This window comes from Schistocerca cancellata, chromosome 12 (genome assembly GCF_023864275.1).
Source record: "Schistocerca cancellata isolate TAMUIC-IGC-003103 chromosome 12, iqSchCanc2.1, whole genome shotgun sequence".
Classification (NCBI taxonomy): Eukaryota; Metazoa; Arthropoda; class Insecta; order Orthoptera; family Acrididae; genus Schistocerca; species Schistocerca cancellata.
This window is the reverse complement of record NC_064637.1, coordinates 96,736,681-96,751,515: the sequence shown is the minus strand read 5'-3', so window position 1 is coordinate 96,751,515 and position 14,835 is coordinate 96,736,681.

Genomic DNA, 14,835 nt, shown 5'->3' with positions numbered 1-14,835 from the left:
AGTGACTGGTGTATTGTGATGAGCCAGTTGCTCGGCCACAATTGACCAGACGTTTTCAATTGGTGAGAGATGTGGAGATGTGCTGGCCAGGGCAGAAGTCGAACATTTTCTGTATCCACAAAGGCCCGAACAGGACCTGCAACATGCCGTCGTGCATTATCCTGGTGAAATGTAGGGTTTCGCAGGGATCCAATGGAGGGTAGAGCCACGGGTCGTAACACATCTGAAATGTAACGTCCACTGTTCAAAGTGCCGTCAATGCGAACAAGAGGTGACCGAGACATGTAACAAATGGCACCCCATACCATCACGCCGGGTAATACGCCAGTATGGCGATGACGAATACACGCTTCCGATGTGCGTTCACCACCATGTCGCCAAACAAGGATGCGACCATCATGATGCTGTAAACAGAACCTGGATTCATCCGAAAAAAATGACGTTTTGCCATTCGTGTCGTTGAGTACACCATCCCAGGCGCTCCTGCCTGTGATGCAGTGTCAAGGGTAACCGCAGCCATGGCCTCCGAACCGATAGTCCATGCTGCTTCAAACGTCGTCGAACTGTTCGTGCAGATGGTTGTTGCAAATGTCCCCATCTGTTGTCTCAGGGATCGAGACGTGCCGGTCCACGATCACCAGTGGTGTACGGCCAGTGTAGGAGATCGCTCCCCACACCATGATGCCGGCTGTTGGCCCTGTGTGCCTCGGTCGTATGCAGTCCTGATTGTGGCGCTCACCTGCACGGCGCCAAACACGCATACGACCATCATTGGCACCAAGGCAGAAGCGACTCTCATCGCTGAAGACGACACGTCTCCATTCGTCCCTCCATTCACGCCTGTCGCGACACCACTGGAGGCGGGCTGCACGATGTTGGGGCGTGAGCGGAAGACGGCCTAACGGTGTGCGGGACCGTAGCCCAGCTTCATGGAGACGGTTGCGAATGGTCCTCGCCGATACCCCAGGAGCAACAGTGTCCCTAATTTGCTGGGAAGTGGCGGTGCGGTACGTCCACCCGGCCTCCCGCATGCCCACTATACGCCCTTGCTCAAAGTCCGTCAACTGCACATACGGTTCACGTCCACACTGTCGCGGCATGCTACCAGTGTTAAAGACTGCGATGGAGCTCCGTATGCCACGGCAAACTGGCTGACACTGACGGCGGCGGTGCACAAATGCTGCGCAGCTAGCGCCATTCGACGGCCAACACCGCGGTTCCTGGTGTGTCCGCTGTGCCGTGCGTGTGATCATTGCTTGTACAGCCCTCTCGCTGTGTCCGGAGCAAGTATGGTGGGTCTGACACACCGGTGTCAATGTGTTCTTTTTTCCATTTCCAGGAGTGTATGTAGATGTAGATGTAGAATACATGACCATACATTTTAGAATTTATTTCAACAATACAAGACTTACTAACACCATGTCTCGATATTTTTCAACATATAAAGTGCATCATACCACTATCACATTTACAATTACACATTTCTTGTACATACCTGGAAAAGTTACTGGTCCTCAAAAATGAAATGGTTCAAATGGCTCTGAGCACTATGGGACTTAACATCTATGGTCATCAGTCCCCTAGAACTTAGAACTACTTAAACCTAACTAACCTAAGCACAGCACACAACACCCAGCCATCACGAGGCAAGGAAAATCCCTGACCCCGCCGGGAATCGAACCCGGGAACCCGGGCGTGGGAAGCGAGAACGCTACCGCACGACCACGAGATGCGGGTCGACTGGTCCTCCTTTCATATACTTTTCTTTACATCCACAGCATAAGAATCTGCACCATAGCTGTTACTAAAACTGAAACGTGCAGAAACCCTTATAAAAGAAGGTGAACAAGTGTAATAATCAGCAATCTGCAGACAAGCATTGTCATCCAAAAAATCATGTGACTTGGCTGTTTTGATGTCTAGTATAACAAATGGTTCAAATGGCTCTGAGCACTATGGGACTTAACTTCTAAGGTCATTAGTCCACTAGAACTGAGAACTACTTAAACCTAACTAACCTAAGGACATCACATACATCGATGCCCGAGGCAGGATTCGAACCTGCGACCGTAACGTTCGCGCAGTTCCAGACTGTAGCGCCTAGAACCGCTCGGCCACCCCGGCCGACTCTAGAACAACAGCAGTATGCTATGCTTACTCCATAGATACATACAGGGTGACAATTATTGAACTATACGAAAAGAAACGTAAGTTCGTTACAAACTACGGCGTGCACACACTTTATTCAACATGTAAACGCTACTGCAGATATTCAGATTTAGGTTATGACATGCTAGATATGCCTGCCATCATTGATGATGATGTGGCGCAGGCGAATAATGAAATACTGCATTACCTGTTGAGGTGTCGAAACGTCGATGTTGTCGATGACCTCCTGAATGGCTGTGTTCGGCTCACCAATGATTTTGCTGTACACCTTGCCTATAAGATAGCCCCACAAAAAAAAAGAGTCGCATGTTTTCAGATCCAGAGAATATGGCAGCCAATAGAGGCGCATGCTAGTGGCCTCTGGGTACCCCAGGGCCAGAATGCGGTCTCCAAAGTGGTCCTCAAGGACATTAAACACTCTCCTGCTTCAATGGGTTCGAGCTCTGTCTTGCATGAACCACATCCTGCCGAAATGAAAGTCACTTTGGATAATAGTGATAAAATCGTCTTCCAAAATCTTCACATACCATTCGGAAGTCACTGTGCCAGCAAGGAATATCGCACCGATTATTATGTGACTGGACATTGCACACTACACAGTCACCCATTGAGGATGATGAGACTTCTCGATCATGAAATGCGGATTCCCATTCCCCCAAATGCGCCAGTGTTGCCTATTGACGAACCCATCAAAGTTTAATAGGCTTCGTCGATAAAATGGTTCAAATGGCTCTGAGCACTATGGGACTCAACTGCTGTGGTCATAAGTCTCCTAGAACTTAGAACTACTTAAACCTAACTAACCGAAGGACAGCACACAACACCCAGCCATCACGAGGCAGAGAAAATCCCTGACCCCGCCGGGAATCGAACCCGGGAACCCGGGCGTGGGAAGCGAGAACGCTACCGCACGACCACGAGATGCGGGCGCTTCGTCGATAAACCAAACCATACAGCACACACTAATTCCCATCATGTCCCACTGCCAACCGTGCAGTTTGAACGTCCTAACATGAACCATTCAGGAGTTATGGCGATTTTATTTCATGTAGTTCAATAATTGCCACACTGTAAATGCTATGAATCACAAACATAAAATTGTAAGAGGTGCAAGGCCGATGTGGGAACAGAGAATGACAATAGCGCTCATAGTGACTGGATAGCGAACTTAGAATTTGGAAAAAAACAGTGCACGAAAATCCTTATTCTTGTTTTGCGAAATATGGGTATTAGTTGACAATATTTTTTATTTATTCTTTATACTTGGACCTTATAGTCTGGTGGTAAAGTGTGCATTTCGAAACGTTTTTGTGGCCTTAGAAATGAGTATATTCGATAAATCTCTATAATATTACTTATTTGTAAAATCCAAGATTGCGATTTCGACTATGTGGCAGTTATCAAGTGGAAATAATTGCTGTTCAGCACTTGTCAAAACCTAAAACTCATCTTAAACGACATGATGCAGAAGCAGGTTTCATCACTCTGTGTTCGTCATTACGATCTTCTTACGTGTACTGAGCTCTTTGAATTGCATTGTAAATGTGTTGTTCACATTCTGCTTAATTTTTGTTTATATACATAGCACAGTATTGGATGGAGTAAATGATTCCATCTATGTTTTTGTTTCATACAACATGGAAGCTGGTTTCGCCACATGGCGTTCTATGGGCTCATGCTTGTTTGTTACTACTTATGAATCCGATTTTAATGCTTTGTAAATATATTGTATATTTGAGGGTCGTCCACAAAGTAAGTTACGTTTCTATTTCTATCCGCGGCAGCGCTGCGATCGCAGTTTCGAGCATGCGCGGCAGCTACTCTGACTCAAGGCGAAGACATGTACGCTATTTTCAAATCACTGCTGCTGACGTATGCTTTGTAGTGCTTCTTCTTAACGTCAGCCGTAATTGAAAATGCCACCATGTGTGAAATTAGATCTGTGATTCGTTTTCCATATGCAAAGAAAGTTAAACCAAAGGAAATTCATCAGCAAATCTGCGACATTTACAGACAAAATGCTATAAGTGATTAAATGCTTAGCAGATGGGTCAGACTGTTCAATGAAGGAAGTGATCAAGTACCCGTTGAAGAACAAAGTGGATGCCAGTCAGTGGTTACTGATGAACTGGTTCACACAATTGAGGAGAAGACTAAGGGCAACCATAAGTTTACACTTAGTGCCCTTGCTGTGGAAATTCCGCAAATCTCATGATCACTAATTCATGAAATTGTTACTAAAAAACTGAAATTTCGAAAACTTTGCTCACATTGGGTGTACCCAAAATTCTTACTGAACAAAAAAAAAAAAAAAAAAAAAACGGATGGGCAGTGCACTTCAGTGGTTGACATGCTACAATGAAGAAGGCGATGGTTTTCTTTCTCAGATAGTCACGGGGGATAAAATTTTTTGGGTATTTTACGACAACCCTGAAACAAAATAGCAATCAGTGGAATGGAGGCACACTTCATCCCCAACAAAGGTTAAACCTAAGCAAATCTTGACACCTCGAAAAGTCATGTGACCGTTTTTTGGGTCAGAAAAGGCATTTTGCTGAGCAATTTCTTACCACGAGGCCAAACAATCAATGCACATGGTTACTGCGAGACCATTAAGAAACTGCGCTGCGCAATACGGAACAAGCGCCGAGACTTACTGTCAGAAGGTGGTGTTTTTTTCCACGATAATGCCCGACCTCAAATGGCGAATGTGACCAAACAACTCTGATGGGAATTTCACTGGGATGTGCTTGATCATCCTCCATACAGCCTGGAGTATTGGAACAAAGTATGTTCTGCCCCACTTTCCATTGTTGCCACATGTATCCAAGATGGCGGCGACAACGTCATCCAAGATGGCGTCATGTAGACTTGGCATCAGCACATGATGTCATCCAAGATGGCGGTCATGACGTCATCCAAGATGGTGGATTTTGGTGGGAAGTTTGAATTTTAGCAGGAAAGTGCCATGCCCCCTCTTCCAGAAAAATGGTGGGAAGTTCAAATTCCAACAGGATAATGCATCACACTGCGTTTATCTCTACTAAGCTAAGAAAATCGCGGGAAGATAGCTCACTTGGGCTACCTCCACTAACCTGTCACCCGACTGCCACTTCTTTCTATGAACTGGCGCCAAATTTAAATTTTGGCAGTAAACATAGGTCAATTCGCATATCTCTACTAGCCTAAGAAAATGTCATGAAAGAAAGGACACTTGTACTAATCTCAGTCACCCAACCACCACCTCCTCCTAAGGATTTGTGGGAAAAGGACTTGGACATAAGTCTTTATTTAATCATTCTCATGCAGTACGGCCATCCAGTGTGTTCACCATGAGTTCCAGACTCCAGTTGACTTAGTACATATCACCACCACCAGAGAGTGCTCTCATCTATGACATAATCCAAGATGGCAGCAAACATTGCGTTCACCAAGAGCTCCAGACTCCAACTGACTTAGTACACAGTACCGGCACCAGAGGGCGCCGTCGTCCATGACGTCATCTGATGACGTGACTACTGTTATTCAAGATGGCGGCATACATTATGCTCACCACAAGTCCTAGTACCTTGACACTACCAGAGAGCCCTACCGTGGACTTGGAATGAATTTTCGCGATTGCCACACCCACCTGGGCTTGGAAGGAAATAGTTAAAGTTTCCATGATGATCCTCAACCGACCACCATGTCCCCTTATCAGCGCATGTTGTCGGGCTAACGTGCATTAACGTGCACAGTGCATGACGTAATCCAACATGGTGGGAGGAAATGGTGGGTAAACTACTCTGATTATGATGGACATAAGTTTTTATTTTGCAAGCAATGTCTTGACCACGAGATCTAGACTCCAACTGACCTAGTACACATTACTGCCACTGTCATACCTCCTGTGACCTAATATCAGATGGTGGTCTGTAGGGGGAAAATGGCACGAAAATGACACAGGCTGTGCTGGGCTGCTGGGGAGAGAAAGGAAGGAGTGCACTCTATTTATTTTGGAACATTTTATTTAGGGATGGAGTATACTATCACACTGACACAAAACTTCACCCTGATGTGCTTCGGGTCACAATACACAGTCTGCAGATGCGCAAACAACTAATTTATCGAAATAATTTCAGTACAGACATGCAGACTCCTCCTAAATAATGTAGCACAGTGATGTGTAGGCACCCTCAGTACTCATAAACTGTCCAAATAATGCACAGTGCAGCTTACAGACCTGCTTGTAAAATAATACAGCAAAGACACGCACAAGCACCGTCCACCACCCCCTGTCCACTATAGCACACAGGAGGTTAGTGGCAACCCCCTCCAAGTGATGTGGTTGTCAGCTGTCAAACTACACGCAGATGCCCATTAAGGTCCCACACACATGAGGCGATGGCACCCCTTCCATACTTGACACCAGAGAAATTCCTATCCAAATACATGTTCACCGCCCGCATGTCGTGGTCGTGCGGTAGCGTTCTCGCTTCCCACGCCCGGGTTCCCGGGTTCGATTCCCGGCGGGGTCAGGGATTTTCTCTGCCTCGTGATGGCTGGGTGTTGTGTGCTGTCCTTAGGTTAGTTAGGTTTAAGTAGTTCTAAGTTCTAGGGGACTGATGACCATAGATGTTAAGTCCCGTAGTGCTCAGAGCCATTTGAACCAATTTTACATGTTCACCTAGACACCAGTGCTGGCGCAACCGGCCAGAGACGGGCACGCTGTCACAGTCAAGAGCCACCATTGGATGCAGGTGAAAGCTACATCTATTTTCAGGTATACAGCCACTGTTATACTGATGTCACAGAACTCCAAGGTGCAGCCCCAATATGTGAGACATCTCGAGACAGCACTAGTCCTTACTGTTGATGAAAGAGTAGCACAGTGCGCATTTCACCTAGCATGACATGACACACCCGTTTAACCCTGCTTAACAGCGTAGCATGACTGACACCTCGCTAAACGTCTGTGCGGCGACTCGCCATCTAAAACGTTCTCAATCTTATACGCATGTCACCTGACAAAAAAAAAGAAAAAAAACAAGAACTCAGTCGACCTCGCGGAAATTGTATTGTGTCCCAGGAATAGTTAACGCTTGCTTTTTGATGTCTCAGCTTGTATGCACGAAAATTCTTGCCCTAACAGAACCTATTTACGAAAATAACATCGAATGCACTCTCCCCAGCGCTCCTAATGTGGTACCCACTCCGAAACGTGTTACCCTTCCTGATCTCAGCATATGCAAATGTTCTCACCACTACGTAGATGCTCCTATATCCCAGCACAAAGGATGTGAATGAATCGAGCATTATTATTGGCTCTTACTGAATTTACCTGCAGAATTACTGATGCAGAATTTCTTTCTGCAGATGAGGCTTTCAGCGGTAAAATTATTCTGCACATATCGCCAACGTGCATTGGCAGTTAAACCCATAAAGTTGTCTACATATCATCAAATACATATGAGACTCACAAGGATATTGGAAGCATGGAACATATTTACGAGTGTAACTACAATTAAATATTACAATTGTTGCTACATTCTGACACCGATCGATGTGCAGGTAATGTCTCCTCTTGACGGCTGTGCTTCTGGAACCAATCTCAGTATCTATAGTGCACATAATTTTCCAAGTAAAAACATCTCTCGCAGTTATCGATGTGCTGAATCTATACATCCCTCACAATAGCACACACAGTCATCCTCTATAGTCATGCCACAACATAAACCACAGTAACTTTACGATAGATACACATTGAACACAACATAAGTCACAGTAGCTTTACAATGCAATATATACACATTTTACACAAAAGTGCAGTTATCTTTTATATATGTACAGCACCCAAAATAATTATTGTATGCCTACAGTCACTCCAATTTTATGTCACAATGCTCCTCAGTCCTTTTCTTTCATTCTACAAATGTGACATACAGCATCAATAAACTACACTCCTGGAAATTGAAATAAGAACACCGTGAATTCATTGTCCCAGGAAGGGGAAACTTTATTGACACATTCCTGGGGTCAGATACATCACATGATCACACTGACAGAACCACAGGCACATACACACAGGCAACAGAGCATGCACAATGTCGGCACAATGTCCACCTTTCGCAGCAATGCAGGCTGCTATTCTCCCATGGAGACGATCGTAGAGATGCTGGATGTAGTCCTGTGGAACGGCTTGCCATGCCATTTCCACCTGGCGCCTCAGTTGGCCCAGCGTTCGTGTTGGACGTGCAGACCGCGTGAGACGACGCTTCATCCAGTCCCAAACATTCTCAATGGGGGACAGATCCGGAGATCTTGCTGGCCAGGGTAGTTGACTTACACCTTCTAGAGCACGTTGGGTGGCACGGGATACATGCGGACGTGCATTGTCCTGTTGGAACAGCAAGTTCCCTTGCCGGTCTAGGAGTGGTAGAACGATGGGTTCGATGACGGTTTGGATGTACCGTGCACTATTCAGTGTCCCCTCGACGATCACCAGTGGTGTACGGCCAGTGTAGGAGATCGCTCCCAACACCATGATGCCGGGTGTTGGCCCTGTGTGCCTCGGTCGTATGCAGTCCTGATTGTGGCGCTCACCTGCACGGCGCCAAACACGCATACGACCATCATTGGCACCAAGGCAGAAGCGACTCTCATCGCTGAAGACGACACGTCTCCATTCGTCCCTCCATTCACGCCTGTCGCGACACCACTGGAGGCGGGCTGCACGATGTTGGGGCGTGAGCGGAAGACGGCCTAACGGTGTGCGGGACCGTAGCCCAGCTTCATGGAGACGGTTGCGAATGGTCCTCGCCGATACCCCAGGAGCAACAGTGTCCCTAATTTGCTGGGAAGTGGCGGTGCGGTCCCCTACGGCACTGCGTAGGATCCTACGGCCTTGGCGTGCATCCGTGCGTCGCTGCGGTCCGGTCCCAGGTCGACGGGCACGTGCACCTTCCGCCGACCACTGGCGACAACATCGATGTACTGTGGAGACCTCACGCCCCACGTGTTGAGAAATTCGGCGGTACGTCCACCCGGCCTCCCGCATGCCCACTATACGCCCTCGCTCAAAGTCCGTCAACTGCACATACGGTTCACGTCCACGCTGTCGCGGCATGCTACCAGTGTTAAAGACTGCGATGGAGCTCCGTATGCCACGGCAAACTGGCTGACACTGACGGCGGCAGTGCACAAATGCTGCGCAGCTAGCGCCATTCGACGGCCAACACCGTGGTTCCTGGTGTGTCCGCTGTGCCGTGCGTGTGATCATTGCTTGTACAGCCCTCTCGCAGTGTCCGGAGCAAGTATGGTGGGTCTGACACACCGGTGTCAATGTGTTCTTTTTTCCATTTCCAGGAGTGTATGTTATCGAACCGTAAAACGGAAAAAAAACTACTTCCGTAAAACACTTGCTCTGCATGACATGAGCACAATATAGCTTTCTGGAGACGTATAGTGTCCACTATTCACATCCGATCACTGTTCAAAAATTATACCATGCCTGCATCATGCCTATATAAAATGATTGTTAGTAGTGGGGGATACATCCTACAAGGAAACAGATAAACGCATAGCAGCAGCGTCCGACACGTGAAAATTACAAGTCATTCCGTCACTGACTGTGGAAAGGGCACATTTGTCGGGCAGATGTGTACACGGGGATTGCAATGCCTCAAAAGCTCCTATCGCTAGTTATGATGCTGAAGTCTCGATTTTACACCAAAGTTGCGACAGGGGGAACGAGTACATCACATAAATGAAAGTTCGTTTAGAGGAATGTGTCAAGTTTCATCACACAAGAGATGGAAGTCCTCTGATGTGCGACAGGTTTACCATTAACGATCGCAAGTAGACGGTGCTTTAAAGCACATCCGGAACATGAGGCTGTATACGAGTAGAACGCGGACTATGTCACGTGACTGATGCATCCGGACAGAACATTTGGGAAAAAGAAAAAAAAAAAAGAAAAAAAAAAAAAAAAAAGAAGCCGGCCGCGGTGGTCTAGCGGTTCTGGCGCTGCAGTCCGGAACTGCGGGACTGCTACGGTCGCAGGTTCGAATCCTGCCTCGGGCATGGGTGTGTGTGATGTCCTTAGGTTAGTTAGGTTTAAGTAGTACTAAGTTCTAGGGGACTTATGACCTCAGATTTCAAGTCCCATAGTGCTCAGAGCGATTTTTTGAAAAAAAAAATTACCTCAATCAATCATTCTCTAGAATGAATCTGTCGGCCATTAAATTGTACCTCATTACAACTTCATCTCAATCGAACACCCGGTTCACTCTCTGTTATCCTTTAACGCAGACGGAAGCAAGTTTAGAAATGAATCTTTCTCTGTCATCCCAAAAAGCATCAAATACAGTAGTCAACTCACGTGTATCACTGTTACCTCAATAGACATACAGTACAATGCTGCCTCGACGCAAAAAAATTGACTACCTCCCTGATTCCCTTCATTTCGAAGTCGATGTTTTCTCGGATCCTCCTGTTGCCGCATATTTGTTCCCATGTACAAATTGTTTGGCGTGAACCAGAAGATACGCAAGTACTTCCTCAATTTACGCGCATTTTGGTGTATATTCAGTCAATTTATCCTATTCCCTCGTCATTTTTCACAATTCTATCGATTTTATGTCAAATCTATCCATGCGAACGTGACATAACTTCTCGTTCTACATTCTAAAATTGCTTGTACATGTAGCACAGCTGCCAAAACCTAGCCCAAATGCACTGATTGGGAGGCATAATATAGCACTGTACTCGACTGTATCCAGTCACCTCCACAGTAGGAGAGCGTTTGCTCTGTTTTCTATATGGCTCTGTATATGCATGCCTCACAGAAGGCTCCTAGGACCTGTAGTAGACCCGAGTTAGCGTTCAAATGTGGATCTGCTGCATGTTATATCCGGAGCAGTGTTGAGGTGTGGATCCACAATGTGCTGCGCATAGGATAGGGTTTGAAGGTGGATCCACCATGTGCAATGTGCGGAGCGGTGTTGGGATGCAGATCCACAATATACCACATCTGAGTTAGCGTTCAAGTGTGGCTCTGCTGTGGACTATATATCCAGCCCATGTCACATCTGCAATAAGGTTCGCGGGTGGACCAACCACGCATTACGTACGGACATGTATTTTATGTTCAAAGTTTGGTCCACCATCGGAGGCAATTGCTAAAACGAACCTATTTCTGACAGGTTATGGGAAAATATTGCGAATGGTTGTTTGAAAAGCGTTACTTTAAAATTAAATTTCCTTTTATGCAAGCTAAAGTGTGTGCGAGTACGTACAAAGAATTTCTTAAATCACAGAGTGTCTGACTCTCGACATTTATGTCATTATTAAAAATTTTACTGGCACATTTGTGTGATGTATCTTAAAGTGTAACATGTGCAAAAAACGGCAATATCATATGTGAAAGTTTAACTTCTCTTGCAGCTTATTAATATTCGAGAACAATATTATATTTGAAAGCTTTTGATTTTCTTGTAGCAACACTGTGTATACGTATATTAACTTTTCCAAATTTGTGTATATGCACTACTTAACACTGATATTGTTTTTGGCTGATTATATCATGCATCCTATGCTCTGAATATCTGCTGTCATCATCTGGCGAGATCATGTGACATGAGCTATGACTGGCTTACAAAAGCACATTGCAATCTCGATTTCCACGCTGCGGAAAGTAACATGCGGTGTTTGGTGGAATTCAAATTTATACTTTCGTAATACGAAAATATGCAGCGTGCATGTTGCTGCACATCAAAGATCTTTCCAAACCGTTTTTTTTTTTTTACTGAGTTTGGTTTTTTAAAGAGCCAGGAAATACTATGCCGGTGTATAAAACAATAACAGTTCAAAGGACTGATAAGTTTTACTGTTCCAAGGAAAAATATACTGTACTTAACATGGAAAAAGTGTATTGTCAGCCAGAAGAAAACATATTTTTAACTGGGGAAATCCGGGAAAAATCTGGGAATTTTTTTTTCTTGTCCTCGTATACACCCTGATGTAGTTTTGTGTTTCCTTGCTAAACTTGGGGGGCTTTTCTGTAGAAGTAGCTATCATCGGTGCCAACAGCCTTGCCGCAGTGGTAACCCCAGTTCCTGTCAGGTCACCAAAGATCAGTGCTGTCGGGCTGGGCTAGAACTTGGATGGGTGACCATCCAGACTGATGAGTGCTGTTGGCAAGCGGGGTCCACTCACTCCTTTTGAAGCAAACTAACAAGCTATTTAATTGAGAAGTAACAACTCCGGTCTCATAAACTGACATACAGCCATAAGAGTGGTGCGCTGACCACATGCCTCTCCATATTCACATCCAGTGATGCCTGTGGGTTGAGGATGACATGGGAGATGGTCAGTACTATTGGGACTTCATGGCCTGTTTAGGTGGAGTTTAGTTTAGTTTTTAACCGTCATTGGTGCACTCAGTTGTTGCAGTTCAGTCTTTTGTATGATTCTTGCTGATTTTCAACTCTGATCAGTAACAGAACCTCTATCCTCGGCTACAGTGATCAAAACAAGTGTCTGTAAGAGTTCACAGTTGGGAATATGTGAGTTTACATTAGTGAGTTTTGTTGCCTTAAGTCTAACCTGGTCCTGCAGCTGTAACTAAACGAAGGCAACAATCACTAAACAGTGACTGTATTAATTATATGTATGATCAGTAAGCCTATAATCAATCTTCCACAGTTTGTGCAATTCTGCTTCAGATAACTTTACCTTTGCTGTATCATGTTATATTCTTTAGAACAGCCTGGATCTTCTGAAGTGTGTGGATTACTCCCTCAATCATCTACTTTGAGGTTTAATGTAAGGAAAGAAAATAAAAATTAATTTTATAGTACACAGACTACTCTGGTCAATGCTTCTGTGCTGCCTTCTTGCAGCCTCTGATCCTGCTTTTGATACAGAAAACAAATAGCATCATGTTTCAGTCTAGGTGTGCATATGTAAATCTCAATAACCTACTTGCTACAAAAATATCTAAGCCAAGAAACATGAGACGTCAGATCTTTTTTTATGTCTAATTGTGCACCAGAAACCAGTTGCCTGTAAATGAGTAATTGCCTGTCTTCAGTTTTTGTTCTTGTTGTCAGGTTCTCATAATTTGTAGTTGGTTGCACATTTAGGTAACAGACTAAGAACTAACAACCATTATATGTGGGTGGAAGAATAAGAATGTGTTGTTGGCAAATGCAGGTAGAGGAGATGCAGGGATGATGATTGTCTTTACATAGTTGAAGTCAAAGTATTTTCTGCTGGAAGTGAGGCACCACTTGGTTGCAGATTCATATGTAGGGCAAAATTCTGTGGATTAAAACCTAATTAAGATTCATATGTGTTGGAAGGTACATGCAACAGCAAGATTTCACACAGTCATAGGTTATCGTTACTTTGCTGTTACATTTGCTAGATCCCATGTGGCTCCACTGGAAAGATCATGTAATGTATAGTGGTTTTGTCAGTTGAAATAGAAAACCTGCTAATCATGGGTCACATGTTGTTGTTGTTGTTGTGTTCTTCAGTCCAGAGACTGGTTTGATGCAGCTCTCCATGCTGCTCTATCCTGTGCAAGGTGGTTCATTTTCCAGTACCTACTACAACCTACATCCTTCTGAATCTGTTTAGTGTATTCATCTCTAGGCCTCCATTTACAATTATTACCCTCCACACTGCCTTCCAATACTAAATTGGTGATCCCTTGATGCCTCAGAATATTCCATACCAAGCAAACCTTTCTTCTCGTCAAGTTGTGCCACAAATTTCTCTTCTCTCCAATTCTGTTCAATATCTCCTCATTAGTTATGTGATCTACCTATCTAATGTTCAGCATTCTTCTGTAGCACCACATTTCGAAAGCTTCTATTCTCGTCCAAACTATTTATCGTCCATGTTTCATTTCCATAAATGGCTACACTCCATACAAATACTTTCAGAAACGACTTCCTGACACTTAAATCTATATTCGATGGTAACAAATTTCTCTTCTTCAGAAACGCTTTCCTTGCCATTGCCAGTCTACATTTTATATCCTCTCTACTTCGACCATCATCACTTATTTTGCTCCCCAAATAGCAAAACTCGTTTACTACTTAAAGTGTCTCATTTCCTAATCTAATTCCCGCAGCATTACCCGACTTAATTCGACTACATTCCATTATCCTCATTTTTCTTTTGTTGATGTTCATCTTATATCCTCCTTCCAACACACCATCCATTCTGTTCAACTGCTCTTCCAAGTCCTTTGCAGTCTCTGACATAATTGCAATGTCATCGGCGTACCTCAAAGTTTTTATTTCTTCTCCATGGATTTTCATACCTATTCCAAATTTTTCTTTTGTTTCCTTTACTGCTTGCTCAATATACAGATTGAATAACATTGGGGATAGGCTACAACCCTGTCTCACTCCCTTCCCAACCACTGCTTCCCTTTCATGCCACTTGACTCTTATAACTGCCATCTGGTTCCTGTACAAATTGTAAATAGCCTTTCGCTCCCTGTATTTTACCCCTGTCATCTTCAGAATTTGTAAGAGAGTATTCCCGTCAACATTGTCAAAAGCGTTCTCTAAGTCTACAAATGCTAGAAATGTAGGTTTGCCTTTCCTTAATCTATTTTCTAAGATAAGTCGTAGGGTCAGTATTGCCTCAGGTGTTCCAACATTTCTATGG